Source organism: Corvus hawaiiensis, chromosome 1, assembly GCF_020740725.1.
Source record: "Corvus hawaiiensis isolate bCorHaw1 chromosome 1, bCorHaw1.pri.cur, whole genome shotgun sequence".
In the NCBI taxonomy this organism is placed as follows: Eukaryota; Metazoa; Chordata; class Aves; order Passeriformes; family Corvidae; genus Corvus; species Corvus hawaiiensis.
In genome coordinates this window covers 87,984,755-88,010,148 of record NC_063213.1, presented here as the reverse complement: position 1 = coordinate 88,010,148, position 25,394 = coordinate 87,984,755, and the positions used below count along the sequence as shown (strand labels likewise).

Genomic DNA, 25,394 nt, shown 5'->3' with positions numbered 1-25,394 from the left:
CCTTGGCCACTCCCTTGGTTTCTCCCTGTTTGCTTCTGTACCCCAACCTTGCCCAGGGACTACCCCCGGGCCCCTGACAAAACCACCCCGCACTCAGAACACGCTCTTTCTACCTCTGAACATCTCGGGGACGAGATGTGATTAAAGCCATCTCAAACCCTCATGAGAGACCCTTCTCTGCCTTCTTTACCACCACTGCGTTGTAACGCTGCTGGCTGCCTGAGCCAGATCGCAGGGCTGTCCGAAATGGACTCCGGGATGCGACTGATCGCATGGCCCTAGGAAACCCTCCCTGGGCTCTCAGGGAGCAGCAGCCTGCTAGGCACAGTTCAGCGGTTACAACAGTTATTATAGTTGAGCTGATTTATAAACATGAATTAATTAGAAAAAAGCCAGATATTTCTTACATTGAGGTATTTAAGTGAGAGGTAGGATTCCTATGACTGATGTTCCTGTCTCTGTTGCACGTATTCACCCTGAACTCTTTCCATAATCAATGACCACCAATTTAGTCAACAAAAAACAAGCTATGAGTTGCTTTACCCCAAAGCAGACTTCTGAAACAGACCTGATGAGCCATTTGTTAAACAAGGCTGTTTCTCTTGCATCTCTTTAAGGAAAACGCATCTTGACTAAATTAGTTGTAAACATTTACCTCAAGTGTTTAAATTAATCTTAGGTGTGTAATATACGGTTCTGTCAGTGGGGTGACAAATGTCCTTGTGTAGATACATATTTCTTCTCTCCCTAAACAGAGGAGCTTTTGATAATCAGTTTTGTTAACCAGGCTAGGTACTGAAATTCTGCATGACTGAAGCTATACGGTTCCTTCTTCCATGCACTCACTTTCTGGAACACAAATACACTATATGAAAAATGCAATCACTTTGTACCAAAGTGAATTTCATGCCATTGTTACAGAGTATTTTTTGCCAGAAGTTCATGAAAAATATAACCACAGAACTATTTTTATCCCATTTTGGCAATCATGAGGCCACAGCAAGTGAAAAAACTTCTTGAAAAGTTGTTTTTAGATCTCTCTTATTCCTACCTTTATTTCATGTTGTACTTATAGTAGTTGCTGTATGGAAAAAATTTTAGGGTTGCAGTTGAAGTAGATAGGATGATTCCCTTTGATTTTGATGAGCTTTTTCAGATATAGTTCTAATTTGTATGAAAATAAATGTAAATTTGCAGATATTGTTTACATATATCTTAAGGAGTTCCAACATCACTTCAGAAGTATTATTAAAATTAAATTGTACTTTTATTGAAGGTCCTTGAAGGGATCTAGATTACACATCACTTACCCTATGCAAATCAAAAAAGTTCATTGAAGGTCCATCTGAAAAGACACAGTCTTCTGTAGAATTATCATCTAAGTGAACATCTTGTAAACATATGTCTTGGGGTGACACATTTTTTTCTCGAACCTGGTGGGGGAGGGGTGGTTGTGCCTTCTCTCAGAGGATATATTTCTAAATTTGGCCAAACCGGAACAAATTAATTAAATTGTATTGTGTTTTAGAATAGTAACTCAGAAATATTAATACCATGACACACCTTTAGGTTCTGACTTCATTGATATCGTAAATCTCGAGCAACGGCATAGCTGTCAGCAGAGACCTTCATTAGAGTGATAGGGATTTGGGATACTCTGTAAAAATGACACTGCATGGAAATTGCTTATCAGGCTTAATTTAAATATTGGCTGGCAAGTCTGCTTCTTTTAGACTGCAGAATTTGGTTTAAGTCTTCAGGACAATACTGGTAGAAAGCTCACTGAGATAACCGTGTTTCTGGCCAGAGCACATGGAATGTATCAACCAAAAAAAGGAGTGGCTAAAGGGCTGAATTTCTCAATAGCATCCATGTAAACTGTGTTTTTGCTTTCCAGATTGCACAGCAAGGAGGAATACTACTGCTCATCAACAATATCCTAAGGAAAAACCCCAGCTAATTAGAAAAACACTGCTGGGGGAAAAAAAACCAAACCAAAACAACAACAAGCAAGCACAACAACAACAGAAAAACAAAACAAAACAAAAAAACAAAGCAAAAAAACCACCAACCTCCCCCACCAAAAAAACCCAAAAAACAAAAGCAACATTAAAAACCCCCACAAACAACAACAACAAAAACCCAAACCAAATAAACAAACAAAAAAAAAAAAAAAAAAAAGAAATCACCTTTCCTGAGCTTCCTCAATGTCTTCTAAAGATGGGGAGGGGCAGGGAACTAACTAGTGACTCTTCATTTCGGGTAGAAAGTAGCTATATTTGATGGATTATAAGGATCTTCTTTGTCTCCTTTAGACTCCCCAATCACCTGTCTTCTTTTTTATTTTTTTTATCAAGTTGCTCAGAATTCTGAATTGAAATTATTTATATCACAGCAGAAATCTGTTTGAAGGTTTTTTGTGGGCTTTTTATTGATATTGTTGTTACCAAGAAAAAACATCTTTTGTTCAATTTTTAATGAAATGAGCACTCCTAAGCCAACTTATGCATTGTCTTTTTCTTTTCTAGTAACCTCCGAGGTTTTCCCTCTCTGTCTTGGCTTAATATCACACTTTCAAGGATCTTGCTTATTTCAAAAGTATATTTTGCCTTACAGTTATGCACGAGCATACAGAGAGACAGTAACAATAGCCTGGACAGTTTCTATGACCAGCACCTAATTCTGGTACTTGAATGGCGTTGCATGTACCATTTTGTTTTCTGTCTCTAAATTAAGGTTCCTTCAGGTTCTCTCTGCATAAAAAATCCCATCCTGTATGAATATTTAGTTCCATCAGAGTTTCCCTCAATTCACATGTTGTCTGTGGTTTTGAAAATTTAGACACAACTTCATTTTGCCTTAAGTTTGCAATGTTTCAGCTAAGTATCTGGTTTGTTTTGTCATGCAAGACACTGTGCATAAAGAAAGATTATTTTGGCATTGTGATGACCTAGAAGTGTATATGTTACCCCTGTTAGCTGACCCTTTTTTATATTCATGCCCTGAGATGTTATCCCTTTTCATGTCTGTTGAAATAAAGAACAAAAATGTTAGCGGGAAAGCAGAAACCCTTAAAACTCCCCAACTGCATGACCTGCAGAAGCTATTTTCAGTGTCACCAGTAATATTGCTAAGGATTGCAAAATATAATTCTCAAAATGGAATGCTGAGAAACTCTGTGTCCCCTAAGATGAACCCGCACAACTATGACAGGTATTCACCAGCTGAGGACATGATTTTGACATGTATCTGTTGAAAGAAATAAGAACATGGAGTTTTTTCCTAGTGTGATATTAATGAATATGGAGAGCTGAAGCAGTTGCTGACAAGTATTAAAAATCTGCATCCCTATAATTTGTTTTGTCACTCTTTTCCCAATTTCAAGGTGATTAAAAGTGATTATTTAGACATTAATATTTTTCAGCACTAAATATATATACACTTCGAACACAGTATTTACTTTTTCAGAGAATTTAACAAGACTAAGAATAGTTTTTGTTGTTAGGTAGTTTACAGAAATTAAACAACATTTGACCGAAATTCTTAAATACATTGATAACAATTTCCCATTGATTACTAGTGGAGAGAGGCTTTTCAGCACTTCTTTTGTTTTTGTAAAGTGTCTACAAGTCCTTTACATCAGACGGTCCTCTACAACTCAGTGAAGAAAGCAGGGTACCTCACTTCCAAAGAGAAACCCAAAGTCTTGAAAAGCAGCTTCTTCCTGCAAGGTGTTTGATACTTCAGAAACAATTTGCATCATTCAGCTGGTTGAATTGAACAGATCAGTCTTGCTCACAGTTTGACCATGACTAACAGATTGTCCTGGGGTGACATTATGAAGCCGCTTTATTCCTTAACCGTCCGCTCAATGCCCAAGGACGCTGTGCCTTTGGGATGGACCCGGGGGCGGGGCCAGAGCCACGGACTGCCGGGGGCAGTTGAACGGTTCAGCCCAAGGGCTCCAGGGTCTGGGCAAGGCTCGGGAGGGAGTGTGCTGGGAGCACTGTGCTGCTTTTTGGGTTTCTTTTGTGTTCCGGATAGCTGGGAAAAGGTTCTGTTGGTCTTTTTTCTTGGTCTTTTTTCCCTTCCCTTTCCTTCCCCTTGCCTCACTGCCTCCCTTCCCTCCTCACCGGTCCGGAGGGCTGCAGGGTGGCCCCGGCTGGTCCGAGCCCACGTCTCTGTTCCCTCTCCAGGAATTTTTTGTATTTGTATTTGTTGTATTTTGAGGGGGTTTTTTTATCCTGTTCTACCCTGTTTTCTTCGTATGTTAATAAACAGTTTGGTTTCTATTTCCCGCTTTCACTCCTTGTGACCCATTTGTCTCATTGATGGAGGAAAAGGGGAGGAACACTCATTCCAGAGTGTTTCCTCCTGAAGAAAACTGAGACACAGATACATCATTCTCTCTCTCTCTTAATATTGTGTATGTATGAATTTCCCAACCTGTGTTATTCTGTTTAGTTTATGAACTCAGTATATTTTTTAGCCAGCATTAATTTTCTCAAATTCAAATTCAGTATAATAAATTAGGAGGCCTGGAGCCAAATTCTGGTGCCCTTTGACAGATTATGGTTTAATTCAGCACTTAAAGGGGCAGCTCTTTTTAAGAAGCCACAGCTGATCATCTAAATACCATAGAATAGCAGTAAGATGATATGTGCCCATAAATGTGTGAGGTGGAGGGTTTAAAGAAAACCTCTACTGATGAAGTTTAAGCTAGCATGCTTTATCTTTGCAAATGTATGCACAGATAGCTAAAGTGCCTTAAATTTTAAATAATAACTTATTATGCTGCTCTAGCTTGACTGCATTTCATCATATGTTAATAGATTTCTTCCTGCTGAAAGGCATAATGTCAATGTTATTTATTACTGAAATGGCACAATCTCTAATATGAAAGTGCCAAGCTCCCTGTATTCTGCTCCAAATTCAGGAGAAATTCCATTTCCTCAAGCTGTATCTTTTTATAGGTTTTTTTGGTTTTTTCTTCACACTTTTTACATGAATGAATTTGGAAACTTTATCAACTAGCCACTTCAGTGAAAGTTAGTTACTAATTTATAGCTGGACTTATCTACTAGATTTATGCCAAAGAAAAGCTGAAAATCACAACCCTTACTGTACACTAGGATAAAGAGATCCAATATGATTTGTTTAGTGCACAATATTTTGTTCTTGTTTGCTGTTTTATCCCCTTACAAACTCTTGTCTTTCATAAGTTCAAGGTACACATGAACTGTAATGACTGAAGAAGGCAAAATGTATTTCCCTTGTATTCGTTACATATTGAATCTGCCTTCTGATTGTTCAACAAGCTGTCTTAATGAATAAATCAGAGAAAAAGATAAAAGTGCTCTGTAAACACTGAGAGATTATGGCTGTTCTAACCACCTGTCATTTCAACACGGGCTTATCTACCTCATTTGGATGGCTCTCTGGGGTTCCAAATAACCAACAGGACTTTTGTCTGTGCTATGGTTTTATCTTCCAAATGTGGATACAATCAAAATTTACTAAACTCACTTGCCCAAATGGTGTTTAAGAGTTAATCACTCTAATCCCTAGAAATCTCTTTTCTATCAAGATTGGTTGTCAAATGCAATTATTTCATTTTGCCTTACTTGCTACACTCAAAATATAAAACATAAAACCTAGAAGGAATTCTGAAATATAAATCTGATTTACGTTTTACTATTCAGAGAATCATAGAACAAGTCACAGCAAATATTAATTTGGGCCAATATGCTGTCTCTGGCAGTGTCTTCTAGCAGGTGTACGTGTATCCCTCGTGCACAGGCATCCCTTGGCACACTTTTTAAGGTCTTGGCAGGCAGTGATTTATCTTGGAGGTTCCCTGGGTTACTGTACTTAACACTCCCAGTGGATATGTCCATGGCATGTGATTGATGTGTTTTGAATCTATTTATAGATTTGGTCCTCACTATTCCTGCAATGAGTTCCTCTGCTCAAAGGTGATGTGTGCTGTATAAGTACACAGCTGATTTATTCCAGTGTTACCTCCAAAATGTTTATAAGTATGAAAAGTTATTTCAGTAAATGTTTGTTACTTTCATTATTGCTTTTTTTAATTTCAATTCAATAAAGTCTAAAGCTTTTTAAAAATCTTTTATATAAATGCACACAATTTGTGCTTTCTGAGACATTTTTCAAATATTTTCTTCAATTCCTTAACTAGTATGGATTTTCCAGATGCAGAATTGCTTTTTTACAGATGACCTACATTTTTCCAAACAGCCCTCATACCACAAGAAGCTGTTATTTTTTATTAGTGTTTTACTTTTTCTGGTTTTTCTTTTCTTTTTTTTTTTTTTTTTTTCCTGATAAGTATTATAGCTAAATAGTGCCTGAATAGAGCCATTTTGTGGAGAAGGAGAGAGGCAAAATTTTATAATGAAGTTATGTGATATTGAGTTTAATTGAGACCCAAAGTCAATTTTTCATTCCATATCCCTTGCAACATTTATCTTTTTCATAGCCATGGTGTTCTATACTTTACACAACTTAATCCCAGACTTTAATGAATTAACACTGTGGAAAACAGAATAGCATGGATTCCTGTGATTAATTTTAAAACACAGTTTCATTATGAGATCAAGCACACAGCAAGTGGGCTTTTGATGGCTTGGGATATCACAAAGCAAGGTAGGGAGTGGTGCCTTAATACTTTTCAATAGGATGCTTATTTACACTTCTAATGACTGGCTGTGATTTGTCTTAACTGCCATCAGTTAAAAAGGGGCCAAAACCAGAGGAAACAATGAGAGCATTTCCACATTAATTTCCTGGTATTAAGCTTGTGCAACCACTGTGTTTTCATACTTACGTGCAACTTTTTTATGTCTAAACCCAGAAATCTCGTAATGAATTCAATTAATGTAGAACACAAAATGAGAAGAGTTTTTCTATAATAAATCTGAAATTTAAGTTTCCACTGCATTTTTAAGATGCCACATTTTTAAGGCTTAACAGAACAGGTCATAAATATGTACAAGCTCTCTGTATATTATTCTAGGCACTTAAAATTCAGTGGTATTAAAGTGAACACAGGGAAAAGGTCCTGAAGGATCAGTGGTTCATTGGCAGTGAAAAATGTAAGAAGGTTAAAAAATGTGCATATGCTTATGTTAACTCATAAAGATTTGGACATGAAGATAAGCTGTAACGTATTTTATTGAATTTGCATGTAGTTCACTGTGCTGTTTAAAACCCTTTATTTCTAAAGAAATATCCTTTATAGAGCAGGAGTGTGTGACCTGTAAGAGAGATGAAGTAAAGATTGAAGGGAAGAGACAGCCTGCCCTGCTCTCAGTCTTATTGGCCAGTTCTTCATAAGTGACTAATGACTTGAAGGAACCTTGGTGATTTTAGGAGTTCTGTTGCTCAGTATTACTAGAAACCATACATGCTTGGACATGTACATGACCAAACTGCAGCAAATTAACAACGCTTGTCCTCTAAGTATTCCCTACAGATTAGATGTAGACTAGGCTTGAGAAACAGGAAAGACCTTCAACACGCACAACTGAATCACAATTTGGAAATCTTCCAAACTGCCCATCCTATGATCCTGCAGCAGGTCTGTGGACTTCTGTGAAGCTGGGCAGCCATACAGTTTCAGACAAGGTAGGGGACTAAAAGTGCATTACTGCACACCACTCACCAGGTGTGCAGAGTGCCTCTTCCCTCCTAGGGAAGTGCCCCTTCGCTGAAAAAACAGCCTGCTTTGCTACAAGGGCATGGGTGTACAGTGCAAGGATAAAGACAAGCTTTCCCGAGTGCTGTGCCTCCAATAAGTTTTGAAAGATTTCTGACAGTGTAACTGAGATATGACATGAAATGTTTTAGAAATGAAGCTACAATATGCAAAGTTCTGGTGACCTCTCAGCTGGGACTTGCTGACGGGTTAAATACTATACTGTCCAGTGTGGCACATGGTTTGCACTTAGATGAAGTCATGAATCCACAACATCCCTTTTGGTAGGAGTATGACTATATTTGGCCTTGTTCACCCTCACCAGCAAACTCACAGTTTTCACATATGAGGTAAAAAAAATAAAACTTTTCACTTTTAAGTACAAACTAGTTTCTCTAATAAGACAATTTCAAACTGGGGAGTCTGATTTTTCCCTCATTACTCCAATCTCACTCTGGGGTAGACTTTTTGAGTTCTGAAGAGCTATTATTGATTCACATACTGGCATATATGAAGAAAAGCTAGGCCCAGAGATTGTTCTTTGCCAATGTCAGATAACATTTGAGCACTGCCACCAACTAATAATATATGCTCACAAAAAGGTTCAGGCTGCTAGGATAATAGATAATTAAAGCCAGAATTGTCCAAGGAAAGAAATATCCAAATCTCCTGTAGGAAACCATGAATACATTGGGACCCATGAGTACAAAATTAAATGCCTGGCTTCAATAAATATGGAAAGAAAACTTCTTAAAAGTTTAGAATGTCATTAGTGTGGGATCTTTTGAAGGATTTTTTTCCTTCTACTTTCTCCAAAGCACACCTATTTAAGGCTCAGAACAATCCAGGGGACTGCTGCTGCAGTGCGTGGGTAGAGTTCAAAATGCAAAAGCTCTCTTAATTTCACAATGAAAGTGGAAAATAGAATTTCTGACGATTTTTCAAACATAGCACATTCTTTAGGACAATGTCTAAAGGTGAAAATACTACTTCAGCAGCTTCCTATTTTTTTAAAAAAACTGTTTAAATAGCCATGAAAAAGAATAATAACGGCTTCTACTTTCAAGGTGAATTGCATATAATCTTTTTGTTTTGTATAATAGTTCAAATAGATCTGTTCATTATTTTAGTCTTCCTCAGGGTTCCTGAAGTCATGTTTAACGTCATCAAAAGAATAGAAAAAACGGGGAGAAAAATGCAAAAAAGAGGTATAGAATCACAGAATAGAATCACAGAAGATCCTGTGTCAAAAGGGACCTACAAAGATCATCAAGTCCAACTCCTGACTTCACACAGGGCAACCTAAAAGTTAAACCATGCATCTTACAGCATTGTCCCAATGCTTCTTGAACACTGACAAGCCTGAGGCCATTACCACTTCCTTGGGAAGCCCATGCTGGAGCAGGCTTCTGGCAGGGAACTTTGAATGCATGGAAAGAGGAGCCCAGGCTAGAGCAGTTTTTCTGGCAGGACTTGTGACCCTGTGGGTTACCCACATTGGAGCCGGCTGTTTGTGAAGGACTGCATCATGTGGAAAGGGACCCTCATAAGAGCAGCTCATGAAGTACAGCAGCCTGTGGGAAGGACTCCTGCTGAAGAAATTCATGAAGAACTGTCTCCCATGGGAGGGACCCAACAATGGAGTAGGGGAAGGACTCCTTTCCCTGAGCAGCAGCACAAATGACCTGTGATGAACCGACCATAACCCCCATTCTCCATGTCCCTGTGCTCCCAGTGGGAAGGAGATAGAGACTGGGAAGGAGGGTGGGGTGGGGGAAAGGTGTTTTTAAGATTTGGTTCACTCGTCATTATCATACTCTGATTTGATTGCTGATAAATTCAGTTAATTTCCCCAAGTTGAGTCTGTTTTGCCTGTGACAATCCTTGCCCCTTAATCAATGAATGGTCTCTCCCTTCTCTCATCTCATCTCATCTCATCTCATCTCATCTCATGAATCTTTCATTATATTTTCTCTACCTTGTCCAGTTGCAGGGGAGGGATAGAGCAATTTTGGTGGGTACCTGGCATCCAGCCAGGGTCAACCCCCCACACAGTCACTGCTCTACCACCATCCCACTAGGACCATCACCTCCTCAAAGCATGGCTCATGTTGTTCCCAGCACAATTTGTCCTTCATGAAGCTGTGCTGGCTAGTCACTGATGTCACCTTGTTCTTTGTGTGCTTTCGAGCAATCTTCTAGCAGATGAGAAGGGCAAGAGTTTATTCCTGGAAACCTGCCAGAATGCTGCAGTTCAGGAGCTGCTTCTAATTCTTCCAACAATATGTGAGAAATCTTCCTTGGAATGAGGAAGACCAATAAAGTTATGAGAAGCTTTGCTCTTTATAAGAACAAAAGGAGCAAGGGTGCACCTCAGATTTAACCATCACTCTCTCCACATTCCAAGGCCCTCTTTCCATGGCCTCCAACAGGGTCCTTGCAACATTCTGGCACAGCCACTCAAAAGATCCCAGGCCCTCCCCTTTCCTCTGCGCAGAAGAAAAGGCAGCTCCCCACACTCCACGGACAGGGCTGGGGGACAGGGAAGAAGAGTCTGTGCAACACATAGCAACAGGCAGTTCTTCTGTGGAGTACTGGCAGAGCCCTTGTGCAGGCTGACTGAGCGTCCTTTTCCTGTCAGTGGGATGTAAGGATGCTTTGACTCCTCTCAGCCACTGTCCAGCGCAGATGGGTGTGCCCCTTGCAGAGTGCCAGGGAAGAGGGGAGGGTCACTGATGATCCCAACCCTCCTGGAAGGTTGTTACTAGCATCTTGTCTAGGGCATGGGGTAAGTCTAGAGCCCAGGGCTCATTAGGGGAGGTGGAGCACAGTCCCTATGCCCAAGGGCCATGGGACAGGAGAGGTAGTTCCTGGGAGAAACACAAAGGAGAAAGCCACTTCCCAGGAGGAGAAAGTGGAATTGGAGGAGGAGGAACACCACCCAAAATAGCGTGAGAATATTTGTGATTGCTCATGGGACCAATGGTGTGAATTAAATGCATGTAGCTCTACTGGAGAGCAGCATGGGGCCCAGGTGTGTCAGTATGCCAGAGGATTGATGGAGGAGAAGCACCATCCATGTGAATGATTGCCATGTGACTGATGGTGTGGAGTCCATGAATATGGATCTACCAAGGAACAGTGAGGGGCCATGTTGTGTCAAACAATGAAGGAGTTGTGTGAGGCCCATGCATATTAACCCACCAAAGAATGACGATTCCATGAGTGCCAATCTGACGTAAAAGGACGTGGAGCCCACAGGGGCCAACCCACCTGAAGATGAAGAACTGATGGATGTGGACCTACCAGTGACAAGGCTGATCTTTCATTACCCTAGCATACCTGGGCTGTTTTCCATGAGATCACACAAATGGCTGTCAGAGCAGTGCCTGGCCAGTTCCCTAACATCAGAGCAGCCTCTGCACCCAACATCAGCTGGGAGACAACTCTGTGGACATCCCACAAACTCACCCTCAAGATCTCCAAGCCATAAACAGTTCATTTGATGAATTTAAAGGGTTGTGTGGGCCCTTCTTTCTCATCTTCATCACCCTCTGGGTGAAGGTTGTTTAGTTATACTGTACTTAATGCACACCAGAATTTGGTTGATCACTTTGAACACCAGGCCACATTGTTGATTCATATTGAACTTGGAATCAATCACCAGATTCCCTTCTGTAAGGCTGCAGTCCAGCTTTTTGTTCTCAGTCTATACATACATCCAGCATTACACTGTCCCCCCGCAAGCACAAAATCCGGCATTTGTTCTTGTTAAATTTCATAGGTTGGTGATTGCCCACTTAGGTAGCTTTTCCACTCCTTACCTAGAGACTCTCAACCATTCCACACTGTGAGTCCTGTACAGTCCAACCCCTCCTTTATGTACAACACTTCCTCTCCACCTCATCGGTCCTGCTTATCTTTCCTGAAGAGCCTACAACCATCCATCATACTACTGCAGCCACAGGGTTCTTCCCATGGAATATCACTAATGTGCACTGTTCCACTCTGCCCCCTTGAGCCTTAGTCAGACACTGGTCCACACCAAAATGGCAGTGGCTGACCTCATGGCCTGCCCCTAAATTGCTGACTGACCTCTTGGTAAGGCCCAAAATAGTGCCAGCTGACCATGGGGGTCCTGTGGGACACCTTAAAGAGCAGGCATGTGCCTGTGGGGAAGACTCAGTGGACCAGAGCAAATAAAATGACAGTGACAGGTGTCAAGTGGTACGCTCAGATAGCCTGGATTTAAAAGCATCTGAGACCACGCTGGGTCCTAGGGTGGTGACTATATACCTTTTTGTCTTATTTTCCTTTCTCTTTTTCTCTCTCCTAACTACTTCTTCTCAAAATATGTTGTAAGCCAGACTGAAAAAACTTCAGTCAATGCCTTAGTAAGTGCCTTGTTCTATCAAGATAACTTAAAGTTTGCTACGTTAAAATTTGTGAAATGCCTTACTTTGTCTGGAAGTCATTTTAAAATTAGCCAAGTAGCTTGTTCTACTTTAATGTTCTGAAGTTTGCAAGTAAAACTTTTGTTGTTGAACTGCCTGAGAATTTTGTTGTTCCTCCTGCACACTGGCCAGAGTACATGAAACTACCTTCCCCTGAACTCACCAAGCAGGTCAGAACATTACAAGAACTAAGAGGAAAAAGATCTTAAGAGGGATAAATTATCCTCTTTTCCTTAAAATATTTATATCTTGATCTAAAACTAATGTGTTTACATGTCTATTGCCTTTGGTACATGGTCTTGAGCCTGGTTTCAGATTTTGAGAGTTAAGAGTTTGATACAGTAACATCTTCAGGTTTTTTCTGTGGCAATGGAAATAGGCAGGGATGCAGGTTTAGGGCTTAAAATACTTTCCCTGTCCAGGGGTTGTCTAGACTTCTGTGATAAATGCTTAATTTGAAGCTGAACCAGAAAGCTTCTGACTTGGTGACATTGTTTCAGATCAGTTCTAACTTGCTTATAAATCTCTTTTGGAAGAGATGATCTAAGTGCTAAAGACTCATCTGAACTTTTTTCAATGTAATTTTTCAAATATTTTCAAATAAATTTTAAAGGAATATATAAAACCATTACCAGAAAATAAGGTATTTCATTTCAAAGCAATCATTTTGTTAAAAGGTACTTAACTGAGTTATCAATGTTTATTAAAGGTAAAAGATGTCTTTTGAGATAGTAACATATTTTCTACAAGGAACAGCTATCAAAAGTAACTGATAAAAAGTAATTGAGTTAATGCAGAGTAAGATTCATTTTCTGCAAAAATATATTGCAGAATTATATGCTGAAAAATAATCAGCTTAAATTTACTTTCAAGTGCATGGCATTTCTACAGTGGTTGCGGGTTTGTTTGTCTGTTTATTTTGCTTTGGGTTGGGTTTTTTTGCACTATTAAATTTAATTACTATGTAGAATGAAAATATTATGCTAGATTGTTTTAGAGACAGCTATTCCACAATGACTGGGTGAAATTGTATGACATCACTCTGATATCTGTGGAATATCTCTGCTTGATGGTGAGAAGAAAATATAGATCCCTGAGTGGGAGCTGGTTGCACAGAGACTGTCAAGATTTTTCCCATACGAAGCTATTAGCTGTATCTATGTGCAGCTACAGATTTTATTTCTCTATGACTTTCTGTAACTAGTTTATGTAAGAAAACAGAACTTCTTTACTGTTTTGCCAGAATTGTTTTGTAATGATACCAGCACAAATCAGGCTTTCAAGTTTGCAAAAGGGAAAAATTGAAAAAACATTAGAAAAAATTCTGTGTTTGAAGGTAGTTGGGAGATTCTTAGGATGGTTTATTAATTTCCTTTGTATAAAACAAAGAAACGAAGAATTCTGCACTAGGTGAAAATGATTTTTCTCCTCCACACCTTAAATAATCCACAGTTTTCATTAAAACAAAAAACCTAGGAAGTGCTCAGGGCACATGAACTGGGATCTTTCATGCAACAGTGCACAGGACTCTTAGAATCAGGTAAATGGTTTATGGCTTTTGAGGATGCCTTTGTTATTCTTTTAGATACCTTTGGCTGTTTAGATTCCGTTCTGAAAATTGATATTTCTAGATGAAGTGAATAAAGGTAGAGGCTGATGCTCATTTTTCTAGGTTAAGTGGATTTCATTTCACATGTCCTTTTTTTCCATTGTTTATAGAGGAAAATATACAGTCTTATACTTGTTCCTACTCTACTTTTGTCTTCTTACACAGCTGCCCATTGATCAAGTAGTGCATGCACTCAGTTTCAGTAAATGAGATTTTCCATATGCTGACCTATTTTTACACTGCCATCTTTCTAGTTGCATGCTGTGGCTTGAAGAAAATTGAATAGGACAGAGATGGAAGAACTGATTTTAGCATTTGTTGTAAAAATTGCTACTCTTCAATAGCACCTTGTCAAATTTTGTTTTGAAGTTGTCTGAAAAAAACCATTTCTCTTGAGCGTGTTCTCTCAGACACCATTGCAATAAAATAGCAAACACCATCAGAATGGTCAATACAAATTTCAAATGTGGCTCCCTCAACAGTGACAAGAATGTTGTCAAACAATCTGCTGAGAAAAGAGAAGGGTGTGCACATGACTGCATGCAGTAAATAATACCAGTTTTCTTGCCCTTCCTGGCCCTCGTTGCAGGTTCCTCCCAAAAGAAAGCACCACAGGACATCCTGAAATGCATTCCCAGGTGTAAGGTATCATTTGTGTGAAAGTATTCAAATTGTCTCAAAGCAGCTATAATATTGTGATTGTTTTTCTGATTTTATTGTTATTATGATTCTATTATGATTTTGTAGCAGTTTGCACTCAATTATGAAGTAATGAATAGGAGGAAGATTAATTTTTCATTGGTGTAGACAAATTGGAGTGATTTAAGTAATCTCAGAATAGAGATAACCTCTGTGTGTGTGTCTGTGTGTACAAAGACACACAGAGTAATGATTGCTGCATGTGTATATTTGTCATTGCTACCTCTTTGTCTTCTATCTGAAAAATACAAAGGGAAAAAGAAGATCCCTTGCTTCTGTAGAGAATGTCTCTCTCATTCTCCTGAAAGGTACAAAACAATGACTGGGAAAAGTATATATTAGATCACAGAGGAAAAGATTTAATAAAGAAAAAAGAAACAAGCACCCAGCTCCAAGAGGATCCCCAAGGCAAAGGTTCAAAGGGCAGGAAGAAAAAGACTGAAGAGTCCTCCAATGCTCTCAAAGAAGATGACTAAGAAAAAACAGGTTTGACTTATTTCCTCCTGTCCCACGAAGTATTTAATAAGTTGACCTTTTCCAGTCTTGTCAGGGCTGAAGGAGGGATTTGCTGTTTAAGCTCTTACATGACATATGTGTCAAAAGCCTGAAGCTTTTGGGAAAAAGAACATCCTGAAGGGGCAAGAAAGAGGCTGACATCTGAAGCTCTGTTCAGGGATGCCTGTGCCAATTCTGACATGAATGGCTTCATAAGTTTAAGATGGAAGAAAAATTGGATTCATTAAGACAAGGGAGTAAGTTCAGTAACTTCCCCTCAGGTATTCTCAGGTTCAGATTCCTTTTTTGCCTCTTTTTTCCCCTCATTCATTCAACAGTCAAGAGACTTGGATCTCATTCCTTTTCACCATGTTATCATCTCTTGTTATAAAACAAAAAATTCTTTGAAAGAATAAGGTTATTCTGATATGAAATAGAGAGGAAAGAGGAAGATATCTGCCTGCTTTCCTTTCAAACTAATCTCAGGTCAGAAAATATCAAGATCTACAAGAACATCAGATATGAAGCAGATACTCTGCAGGTTCTTGTGCAAGGAGGAGGTTCCAAAAGAAGGCATTTCTTATCATAAGATGGGAAAGGAATTTCTTGATTGGGAATAAGCTCAGTATTTTTGAAGTTATTCTATTAAATTTTGTAATTGCTTCAGTGTGGGATACCAATGAATTGAAGAATTTCAGAAGGATGCTCTAAGAATGTCTGGCTGTGTCAGACCAAAGCCTGTCGTATCTCTAACTCTGGCCAAGAATGAAAGCTTACTAGGAGAATAGGGCAAGTAGACAGTAATATGTCTCTGGAATATCCTCCAAAGTAATTCCAGTTCAAGGATCAATGTAAAAGTACTTTTATAGACAGAATTATGTTTCTGCATTTTACAGCCTTCACAAGGGTTTTTTTTGTCAATGTCTTTATTATTTCACTGACTAACCAAAAAATATCTGGTACTACATTTGTAAAAAGTATTTTTATTATGGAGAAACATAGATCTAGATTATGTTTTTCTACTGATTTTTTGTATGCTTATGAAGAAGAAAAAAGATTACTGTTTATAAATGTAGTCTGATTTAAGAATATCTTGACTAATTTCTAATTATTTCACTTTGTGGGAGTTGATCTCAGAAGACATCTTGTACTCCAAGCTGGAATTTGACTCATTATAGGTTAGCTATATTACTGGTAAACTCAATTTTGATACTCATTCTCTGAAAGGGTCAACTTTAAAGGAATAGTAAAACCTGCTGTTTGTTAGAGGGGAGCAACATAGTCTGCAAAGTTGTTATAGTTGACAACTGAAGGAAATAATGAAAGGTTCACTTCTGGAAAGATATGTACAGTTATATTTTATACATTGCAATATTTTGGGATCAACAAAGCAAGATAATAAAATATTTCATTTATAGTGTTCTTGGACTTGTAGCAGTCAGAACTTGAAAGTGGTTTTCTTTCATAGCTAATTACACAGCTATATTCTCAAAGTTGAGTATGGTTATTTTATGATGAATGCATTAGCGACAAATAATGCATTGTTTCATCGTAGCTGGAAAGTTTTTAGGCCTTATTTTCTAAGGGACTAAGACCTTTGCTGCAGTATAATTTTTATGTCCCCAAACCTGAGCTGGAATTTTATTTGTAGATGCAGCATATCCTCTGGATGCATTTCATAAAATATTTACTTTCATTCCTTTGAGAAAGCTCTGATATAGATTTGATGATGCCTGTGTTTATTCAGCAGTTTGGATTGTTATGTTTTCAGAAGTTTCTTCTTGAAGGAACTCAGTTTTATAGATTTTCAATTCCTGTTGTGTAGATTAACCCAGGATTCCCATGAATTTGATGTCACATTAAGATACAGTTGGACAAATGTAGTTCATATCCTTAGCTGCACCCCCCAAGCTGTTTATGTGACTGCAAGTTGTGTGTGGGAACTGCGTATTTTTACACTGCACATCTAAGCAATAGATCTGTGGTATAAGACACAGGAAATGTTGGACATCTATGATATATCTGGAGGCATCTGAGGCTTTGTTTTTATCTTCCCGGCATTCCCAGCTGCTGGTGCTTGCTCTCAAGCAATGCAGGTACCACAGAATGGGGCATGAATCCTGGGCTCAGAAATGGAACAGTTAGTCATAATTTCATTTACATCTATTCCTCACAAAACAGTTTCACCAACAGGGGTTAAATGAATGGATTCTCGGCATCAGATGGGTTGATAGGTAATAATGAAGGACCCTAACTGCACATACATAGCAAAACAACAAATCTTAGTTTAGACTCCTTAAAATAAGTTGAGATTTGGGTAATGAAACAGAACTAGCATGAGTTAGACAAAACAGAGGAGATTGTTCTTCACACAGTGGGTGGTAGACATGTAGAGCTCATTGCCAGAGAGTGTTATAGATAGTGAAAGGATACCTAGACCCAGAAATTACTGGACAAAAGCATGATAGATAAAGCCATTTAAGGATATTAAATATGAATTGATACTATGTATTTCATAGAACTACTAAATATACATCCTACTGTGTAAGTGCATTGTATGGAAAATATTTGGGAGGGCATACATATAAATGGGAAATGTCCTTCATTGGTTCTGATTCTTTTCTGTTTTAACCATCTACTTGTGACCAGGATTTGAGACAGAATACCAAGCCAGCTAGACCTCTGTCTGGTCTAGTACATCTAATGTTCTTTTGATGTGAACACACCTAACTTTAAAGTTAGCTATTTGCTTTGTTAAAGTATAAAGATCTATGGCTGTCTGCAATATTTTCAGGTGTACAGAGGTATAAGGCTTTTGTAGGCTATAGTGAGCAAGAGGACCCAAAGCCCTCATATTTATGGACTAACTTGCAAGTCTACAAGGTCTTTTTCTCTTTTTTTCTTTTTTTCAGAGGGGTTTGGTGGTGAAGACTGAGGAATAGGGTAACAAAATAATCTTCTTGGTAACTTGGGGTTTTGTTTTATTTTTACTATAAAAATTATATAGCAATGCAAGAAGATACTCATCAAGCATTCAGAAAATACAGCACTGCCTGGTGGAAGAGTTAAATTTCTATCAAGGTATGTGAATTTACATTTGTATGTTCAATTTGGGAAAGTAATATTCTCATCACTTCAGAGATGTGTCTGCTATTTCAACAGGAATGACTGACAGAAAGGTTTGGAGTATTGTTAGTTGTCTGTAAAGCAAGTGGAAGCATCTCAAGAATGTCTAAGCAGAATTTGAAAGTCTTGACAGAGTATATTATTTAAGAATACTTGGCTGGGATGAGTAAACCCCAACAGCATGTATGCTTTCTGTCCTGATCCATGAAAATTACTCAGGAATGGAGGGCAAGGAAAAAACTGTAGAGCATCTTATCAGTATGAAAGGTAATGATTATGATGCAGCAAAAATATATTTTTAGAAATCAGGAGACTGAATGACTCAGAATGTAACTAGAGATGGGGGGAAACTCACAGCCACTTTTGCAGATGTACTTATGTCTGTAAGATTGCTGGTAAAAGTAAGAGTGCTATCAGAAAATCAGAGCGAAGACATAAGGTAGTTATGTGTGCGATTTTGAATGCCTACCAGTGTGAACACAGCTGTGAAAGACAGCCTCCCACTGATACCATGCAAATAGCAGTATTGCAGGCTTTGGTAGTGAACCTCCTGGACGCAAAGGTTGCACTTCATAAAGAAATGTATACATTGTCTTTAATTAAAAAAATTCTGACTCCATGCAGAAATGAAGAAATCCAGTGTTTCTTGTGCTATACAAAATTTTATTCACAGCAGTAATGGATTTTCCAGCAAACAAAGAGGAAGCATATTCCAAAGACCATATATTAATGGAAAAGAGAAAAACCACCCCAAACCCCTACAATTGAGAAAGCTAATGTCTTCACCAGTTTGAGTAGCATGGACTGCCAAGGAGCAGAGGCAGAGAGAGAACTCCAGATGCTCCACCATATGCTCCTGGGGCATGCCTTTGGGAGGGTTGATAAAGAAAGAGTAAACCAGTTGTATGTTTTTCCTCAATCCTAACAAGAACAGATCACGATATTCATGTGTGGGCCTAAAGGCAAAAGGAAAGGAACATAGAGAAATTGCAAAATTTGCTCCCAGTGGGATGGAGGAGGGTAAAGAAGATGGGTGGGGAACAAATTGTCCAGAGGAATATTCCATGCCATATAACCTCACACCCAGCAATAAATCAGGGTAAGGAGGGTTGGGGTTTTGTCTTCCAATATGTCCATTTCTCAGAGACTGACTGGGCATCGGTCTGCTTGTAGGAGGGGTTTTGCCTTTGCAAACCCACCCACCATCTTTCCTACATTTGTAAATTACTTTTTTTAGTCCCTTAAGTTTTTCTTCTTTCTCTCCTCCTATTCTCTCCCCTGTCCTGCTGGAGCAAGTGGAGTAGTGAGCAAGTGGCTGTGGAGGTGTCTGGTTGCTGGCTGGGGTCAACATATCACAACATAATGTAGTTATTTACTATCATATGAATGTGCACTATCACTCACTTTATAGTTAAATATATACCTGTGTTTTTATATATTAAAGACCGTGTTCATGCCAAAAATATGTGCCAAGATTCACAGCTTTTAGATTTTAGCTTATTCTGTAATAGAGTCTTGAAATTTTGTTTTTAGCTCTCATAAACGTACAAATATATCTTAAATTTTTTTAAGTTAGTTTCTAGAATGGAGTTAACACGCCTTAAGACATATTAGCAAAAAACCCTAAAACCAAAAAATAGTATTTATAGTAATCCTTAGGGTGACTCGAATTAAGCAAATTATGTCCTGTCTGGGAAATACTGAATTTTTTCCTCCTCTTTCTCCAGTTCAAGCAGTTTTCTGCTTTTGTCCATTAATAAGGCTAAAATCTCTGTATTTAGATAGAAAAACCTCCCACAGACTAAATTTTTTTAGGGTATAATCACAACTAAAGAAGTACAGCCTTGTCAATGCTACAGAGGTCCTGTTTTAAAGAAGGTCTGTTAGGGCAGATTTTTCAAGGTATAGTCTTGTACTAGAATTATATATTTTATTGAAAATTATTTCCCTGAAAATTTGAATTTATGAATTAATGTTTACATATCTCTGTCCAAAGTAAAGACTGAACCTTAGCAATTAGCAATATATTAAATAGTTATTTCTTTATGTTCCTGTCTCCTGAGCTTTAAAAGACACACATCAGTGAATGTCTGTTAATGTCTTCTTCAAAATGATACTGAAGAATATAGCAGGGATTTTGATTTTGAATCAGTGTAAGAAATAACAGAGAATATCTAATTGCTTCTTTAGCCACTAAAACAATGTAACTTATTTTCCCATTGGTAACTTTAGGTGCAAATTCTGTTCCTCTTCTCCATGGCTCTATTTTTTTTTCCTGTCCAAAGTACTTACTTACCAAAAAAAGGAAGTTGTAACAGAGCATATCACAGAACTTGCACATAGTCTTTTTGTTCTAGTGCACTTGCAATAATGCAATGAACTGATACAACAGATACCAGATATTCAACTATAAGTGATTTCTGAGGGTTTTTTGAGCCCAAGAGTATTGTATTATCTGGCATACATATGGTTCAAAGATGAAACATGTTCTTGTTTTCTTAAAGATTATATAATTAAGCGATAATTATTCTCTTTTCATCCACGGTTATAAGCAGCCTTTGCAAACATTAAACAGCTTGTGAAAGTAATTAAACATTGTCTCTCCAATCCCTAATCTTGTCAAGTTGTGTGGTAAGAGATGTGGAAGGCTCATTAACAAAGGAGGAAATAATCCCTCATTTTATTACAAATATATAAACAGCCAAACTGTTTACAAAAACAAGGTTCCAAAGTCACCTGTAAGTTTATAGAGTGCTAAGTGTTGGCTTACAAAAGCAGTGCATTCACCTGAGCTGAAGGTCTTCTAAATTAATTCTCCTTGTTATTTTTATGTTGTCCATTTCTAGTCAACAACAAATAGAAAAATTCCTTATAGTTTTTTTCTTTTTTGTTTTTATAACATATATTGTCAAGCTCTAGCATGGAGATTCTGTGCTTCACAGAGGGTCTTTGTTTTCTTTTTCCAGCTATATGAAAAATTTTATCTCTTTTCTCATATTTTTTCTTGTTTATGTGTCCAACTCAGTTTAGTTGTGTTAATGTTACAGGGAAAAAAACAACAAAACTAAATCAAAAAATTTCACCATGGTAATTTTGCAGTACTGTGGGCACATTTTATGTCATACTTCTCTATTTAATATATTTTAAAGCCTTTTATAATGGAGATTTTAAGATGACCTCTGGTCATTTGATCAGCCACAAGAACGACATGCCCTGGACAGCAAAGCAAGTATACAGTCACTTAAAACCATTTGGCAACCTTCCTAAGAAGAGTACCTGCAGTAATATGTTTGGCTCATATGTGCCTCTAAGGAATAAAGCTATATGAAGAATGAACAGGGAGCCTTGAGAACATGTTACAGTGCCACCTCTCAACTGTATTCACCTGTGTATTTAGTTTGCCGGGGCATATTCTGAAAGCAGTAAGTAGCTAGTTAAGAAATCTTCAAAAGCAGAAATATTTAACTAAAATGCAAGTATGATTACATAACAGAGTCTACTTGAGTCTAAAGTTATTCCAGGTTTACAGGGGTTTTAAGAGTGAAATAATACAAGTTTCTAAGTCTCCTAATCCTCTGTGCTTATCCAAAAAACACAGTTTATACAAATTTCTCAAGTCACTGGCTGGCTGAAGTTGCTGGCTTTAGGCACTTACAGTGTTGAAGTTAAGGATTCCCTGCACTGCCAATCAGAGCAAAAGTTTAGACCTGTAGAGATTGATAAGGAAAGATCATCACTGCCTTTCTTTGCCTCTAGCAAGGACAGAGGCAGAAGAAACTCAGCACCTTGGCTCATGATAGGACTCCTCTGTCAGCCTGGGAGTTGCATGTCTGCTGTACACCATGGGTTCATTTGCAATGAGGGGAAATTGATTTCCCCAAGCATTTTTTTATGTTCATACAAGTAGGCAGAACTGGACAAGGCATCTTGATGGACTGTAGCAGGAACAAGACCCAGGTTAGTTCTGGTGCTAGTTTGGTGCCTACCTACAGGTAGCTAAATTCTGCGAGAAGAACCATGCCCCCCTGCTAATCCTCTGCTACAGCAGTGTCATAGTGCAACGCCCGTGCATGTTTCCTCAGTCTATCTTTAAAGAACTGTAATTTACTGGAAAATATATTCCTGAATATTATTATAATAACCCTCTTGAGTCTCTTATATCACTGGGCGCAATCGAAAGGGCAGACCTTGAGCTACTGTAAATCACGCTGGCTCCATTGATTTCAGTAGAGCTCTATTGATTTACTGCTGCAGAGGATCTGCTCTAAAATATTTCTGTGGTATTGCGTGCATTTAGAGTTAGAAGATTTACAGGCTCTATAATAAAGCTAAGAAGCCTCAGCATAACTATTCTCAATGGCTGAAGTATTTCTTTGTCTTAGCGTATAAACAATTAACATCACCAGTCTGAGTGGTGTAATGCAGGAGAATTAATATCTGGGATAGGGCAGTGATACTAGCTGCAAGGAAACTTCTCAATCAACGCTAATAGGAAAACATTTCTTCACATATGTGTCTTTTACTGACATATTCAGGGTATAGGGTCATACTGCAAATGTCTGAGTGTCAGAATTGGAAGGAAAAAGACACACTGGACTGACATGCCTCCTAATCAGCTGTATAGAATTTTACACTTCAGAGTAAATGTTTTTAATGATAATTAGCAAAGTTATTTGTAGGAAAAAAAAAAAAATGCCAGATGTGTTGAGAGAAATGAAACTTGAAGTGTTGATAACTGGTTCACTAATGATTTTCAGAGGTCATTTCAAGTGCCATAATGAATTCTGCTTAAAAGCTTGTCTGAATGTATCCCTTTCTCTTTCTCTACAGATGGAAAGAATGATAATCTTTGTTGTAGGGAACAGCAGTGCACCAGACTGCTTTATCAGTACTTTAAAACAATTGCAGTGTATATGAGAAGGTGTTAGTAAGTCACAGCTACCTAAAACCACAGGTGCAAGTGACTTAATTTTAGATACATCAAATAGTTGCAATTGCCATTGTCTTTCTTTGGATAAGACCTGGATAACTTTTATATGCATGTATGTAGGGTGTTGAGATAAGGAAAGCTTAACCAGTGTAAAAACTTCCCTGCACAACAGGTAGAATTGCCCTGCATCCTGCTCTTCCCTTCCCAACCCTGACCAAACTGTCTTCTTGCCTTGGCACTTTTTTTCTTTACAGCTCCTTTATGCTTCTGGAGTACTTAGTATTCATGCCAGTTTATCTCACTAAGCTGACAGTGGGTGGGAGGAGGAGAGCAAATAATTTCCTTTAGGCTTACTTGAGGCATCTGAAGAAGAGCCAAAGTAGTAAAAATGTGTGGGAAAAAAATGACAAAGCTGGGAAGCGAGACAAGGCCCCACTTTTATAAAAGAAACCTACTGCAAAACAAACTCAGTTGTTCTATCTATATGTGGCATCCTTATGCCATATAACTTAAACATCCTAGACTGAATGCTGGGAAAGCACTAGAGTGTCTGAGTATGCATACACTTCAATATTCAGTAATGTTTCTGTAATTGCAGAAATACACTTAATATATCTGGCACTAGAAATAAAGATTGTCAGAACTGGAATTCATGTTGTTCCCCATGCTGTGTTTCATAGGAGCACAGGAAACATCTGTGTGTAGGCATATATCATCATAAGTAATGATGACCCTTGCTAGCTGTTGTAATACAGGTGTCCAAAGAGCAGGAATTCAGTTTTTTTCTTATTTTCATAGAAATTTGGAACTCAAATAGTTCACTTTAACTTCAGCATTGCTAGCTTCAAAGTGAAAAAGTCTTGTTTTACCACCTGAAGTGATCTCTGCTGATCCCACTTGCTCATTAGAATTCAATTACCTTTCTCCTGAAATTTAACTACTCTAGATTGTCCTACTGTAAAAAGCATGTCAGTGAAGACCTGTTGAAGGGAGGACAAAGAAGAAAATGCAAAAGTAATCTGAATGAAAGGAGGAAATGGTGAATTTGCTAGGGGGTCATAAGGTAATCCTTTGCAAAATATAAAAGAAAATTACAAAACTACCATACGTGATCTCAGAGCATTGTACCTCTGAACAGATGAACTATATAAATGGCTGTGACAGGTCAGATAAGCTTCCCTCAAACTAGAAAAAAGTAACTATAACTTCCAAGATATTGAGACTATTGTCTGTATTGTCATGCAGTTATTGTCATTTTGATTGTAGTATGGGTGACAACTCAGATGCAGCACTTTGTTGGTTTGTTTTATTTATTAGAACAATAGATGTCTAGTTGCTAGTGACTTGAACAATAATGTCCTTAGGAAATGTGAATAGCAATGAGTACATTTCTGGATGATGTTTCTGTAAAACATTTAAAGATCGTAGAATGTATGGAATGGTTTGGGTTGGAAGGGACCTGAAGGATCATCTACAGATACCTTCCACTACACCAGGGTGCTCAAAGCCCCATTCAACCTGGCCTTGAACACTTCCAGGATGTGGCATCCCCAACTTCTCTGGGCAACCTTTTCCAGTGCCTTACATCCCTCACGGTAAAGAATTGCTTTGTAATATCAAATGTTGAAGTAGCGTGCTCCACCCATCAGATTAATTAATTTCGAGAGATGACACTACACGATTAATTGGATTTATTGCTTAAAATAACAAAACGCATCAGTCTCGAAGCGGAAGATTTTACAATACCTCAGAATAATGGCAAAAGTCACAAGATTTAGAGTTACATCGTAATTTATAACTTTGTAATCCAATAGGCATTTAAAATGGCACTTTGTTTTGGATTTATGACCTATCACCTGTGCTACTTTTCACTGCAGTGTGGTTGTGTCTTAACCAATAACTTGTCATGTCACGTCCACACAGAGACTTCTATTATAACATCTAAATTCTTAACTTAAACTATATAAAATCACATTATTATATTTAAAACCCTTCGCCAAAAGCACCCATTTACCTATTACTATAGGAACACAGGCTTGTGATTCTTTTGCTTAAGATCTATAAATCTCTGTCAATTAAGCCAGACCTAGCCTCTTCCAGGGTTGTAAATCTAAAACTCCTTTAATTGAAGGAGTTTCTACTCCTCTGTCTCCCACAATCAAACCTAAATCTACTCTCAGATTAAAACAAATCCCTTTGCCCTATCACTACAGGCTCTTGTAAAAAGTCCCTCTCTCTCCTTCTTCTAGCCCTTTCAGGTACTGGAAGGCTGCAATAAGGTCTCCCTGGAGCCTCCTCTTCTTCAGTCTGAACAACCCAACTCCAGATGGGCTTCAGTCCTCTGATCATTTCTGCAGCCTCCTC

General features: G+C 38.3%; 1 long non-coding RNA gene across 1 annotated transcript in view; it reads left to right on the top strand.

The window, feature by feature from the left end:
• Positions 1 to 18,051, top strand: part of LOC125330059 — a 33,363-nt gene extending 15,312 nt beyond the window's left edge. Inside the window, exon 4 of the long non-coding RNA XR_007205360.1 lies at positions 17,982 to 18,051. This is a non-coding gene — a long non-coding RNA (uncharacterized LOC125330059). The remainder of the gene's footprint in view (positions 1 to 17,981) is intronic.
• Positions 18,052 to 25,394: the final 7,343 nt, after the last annotated feature.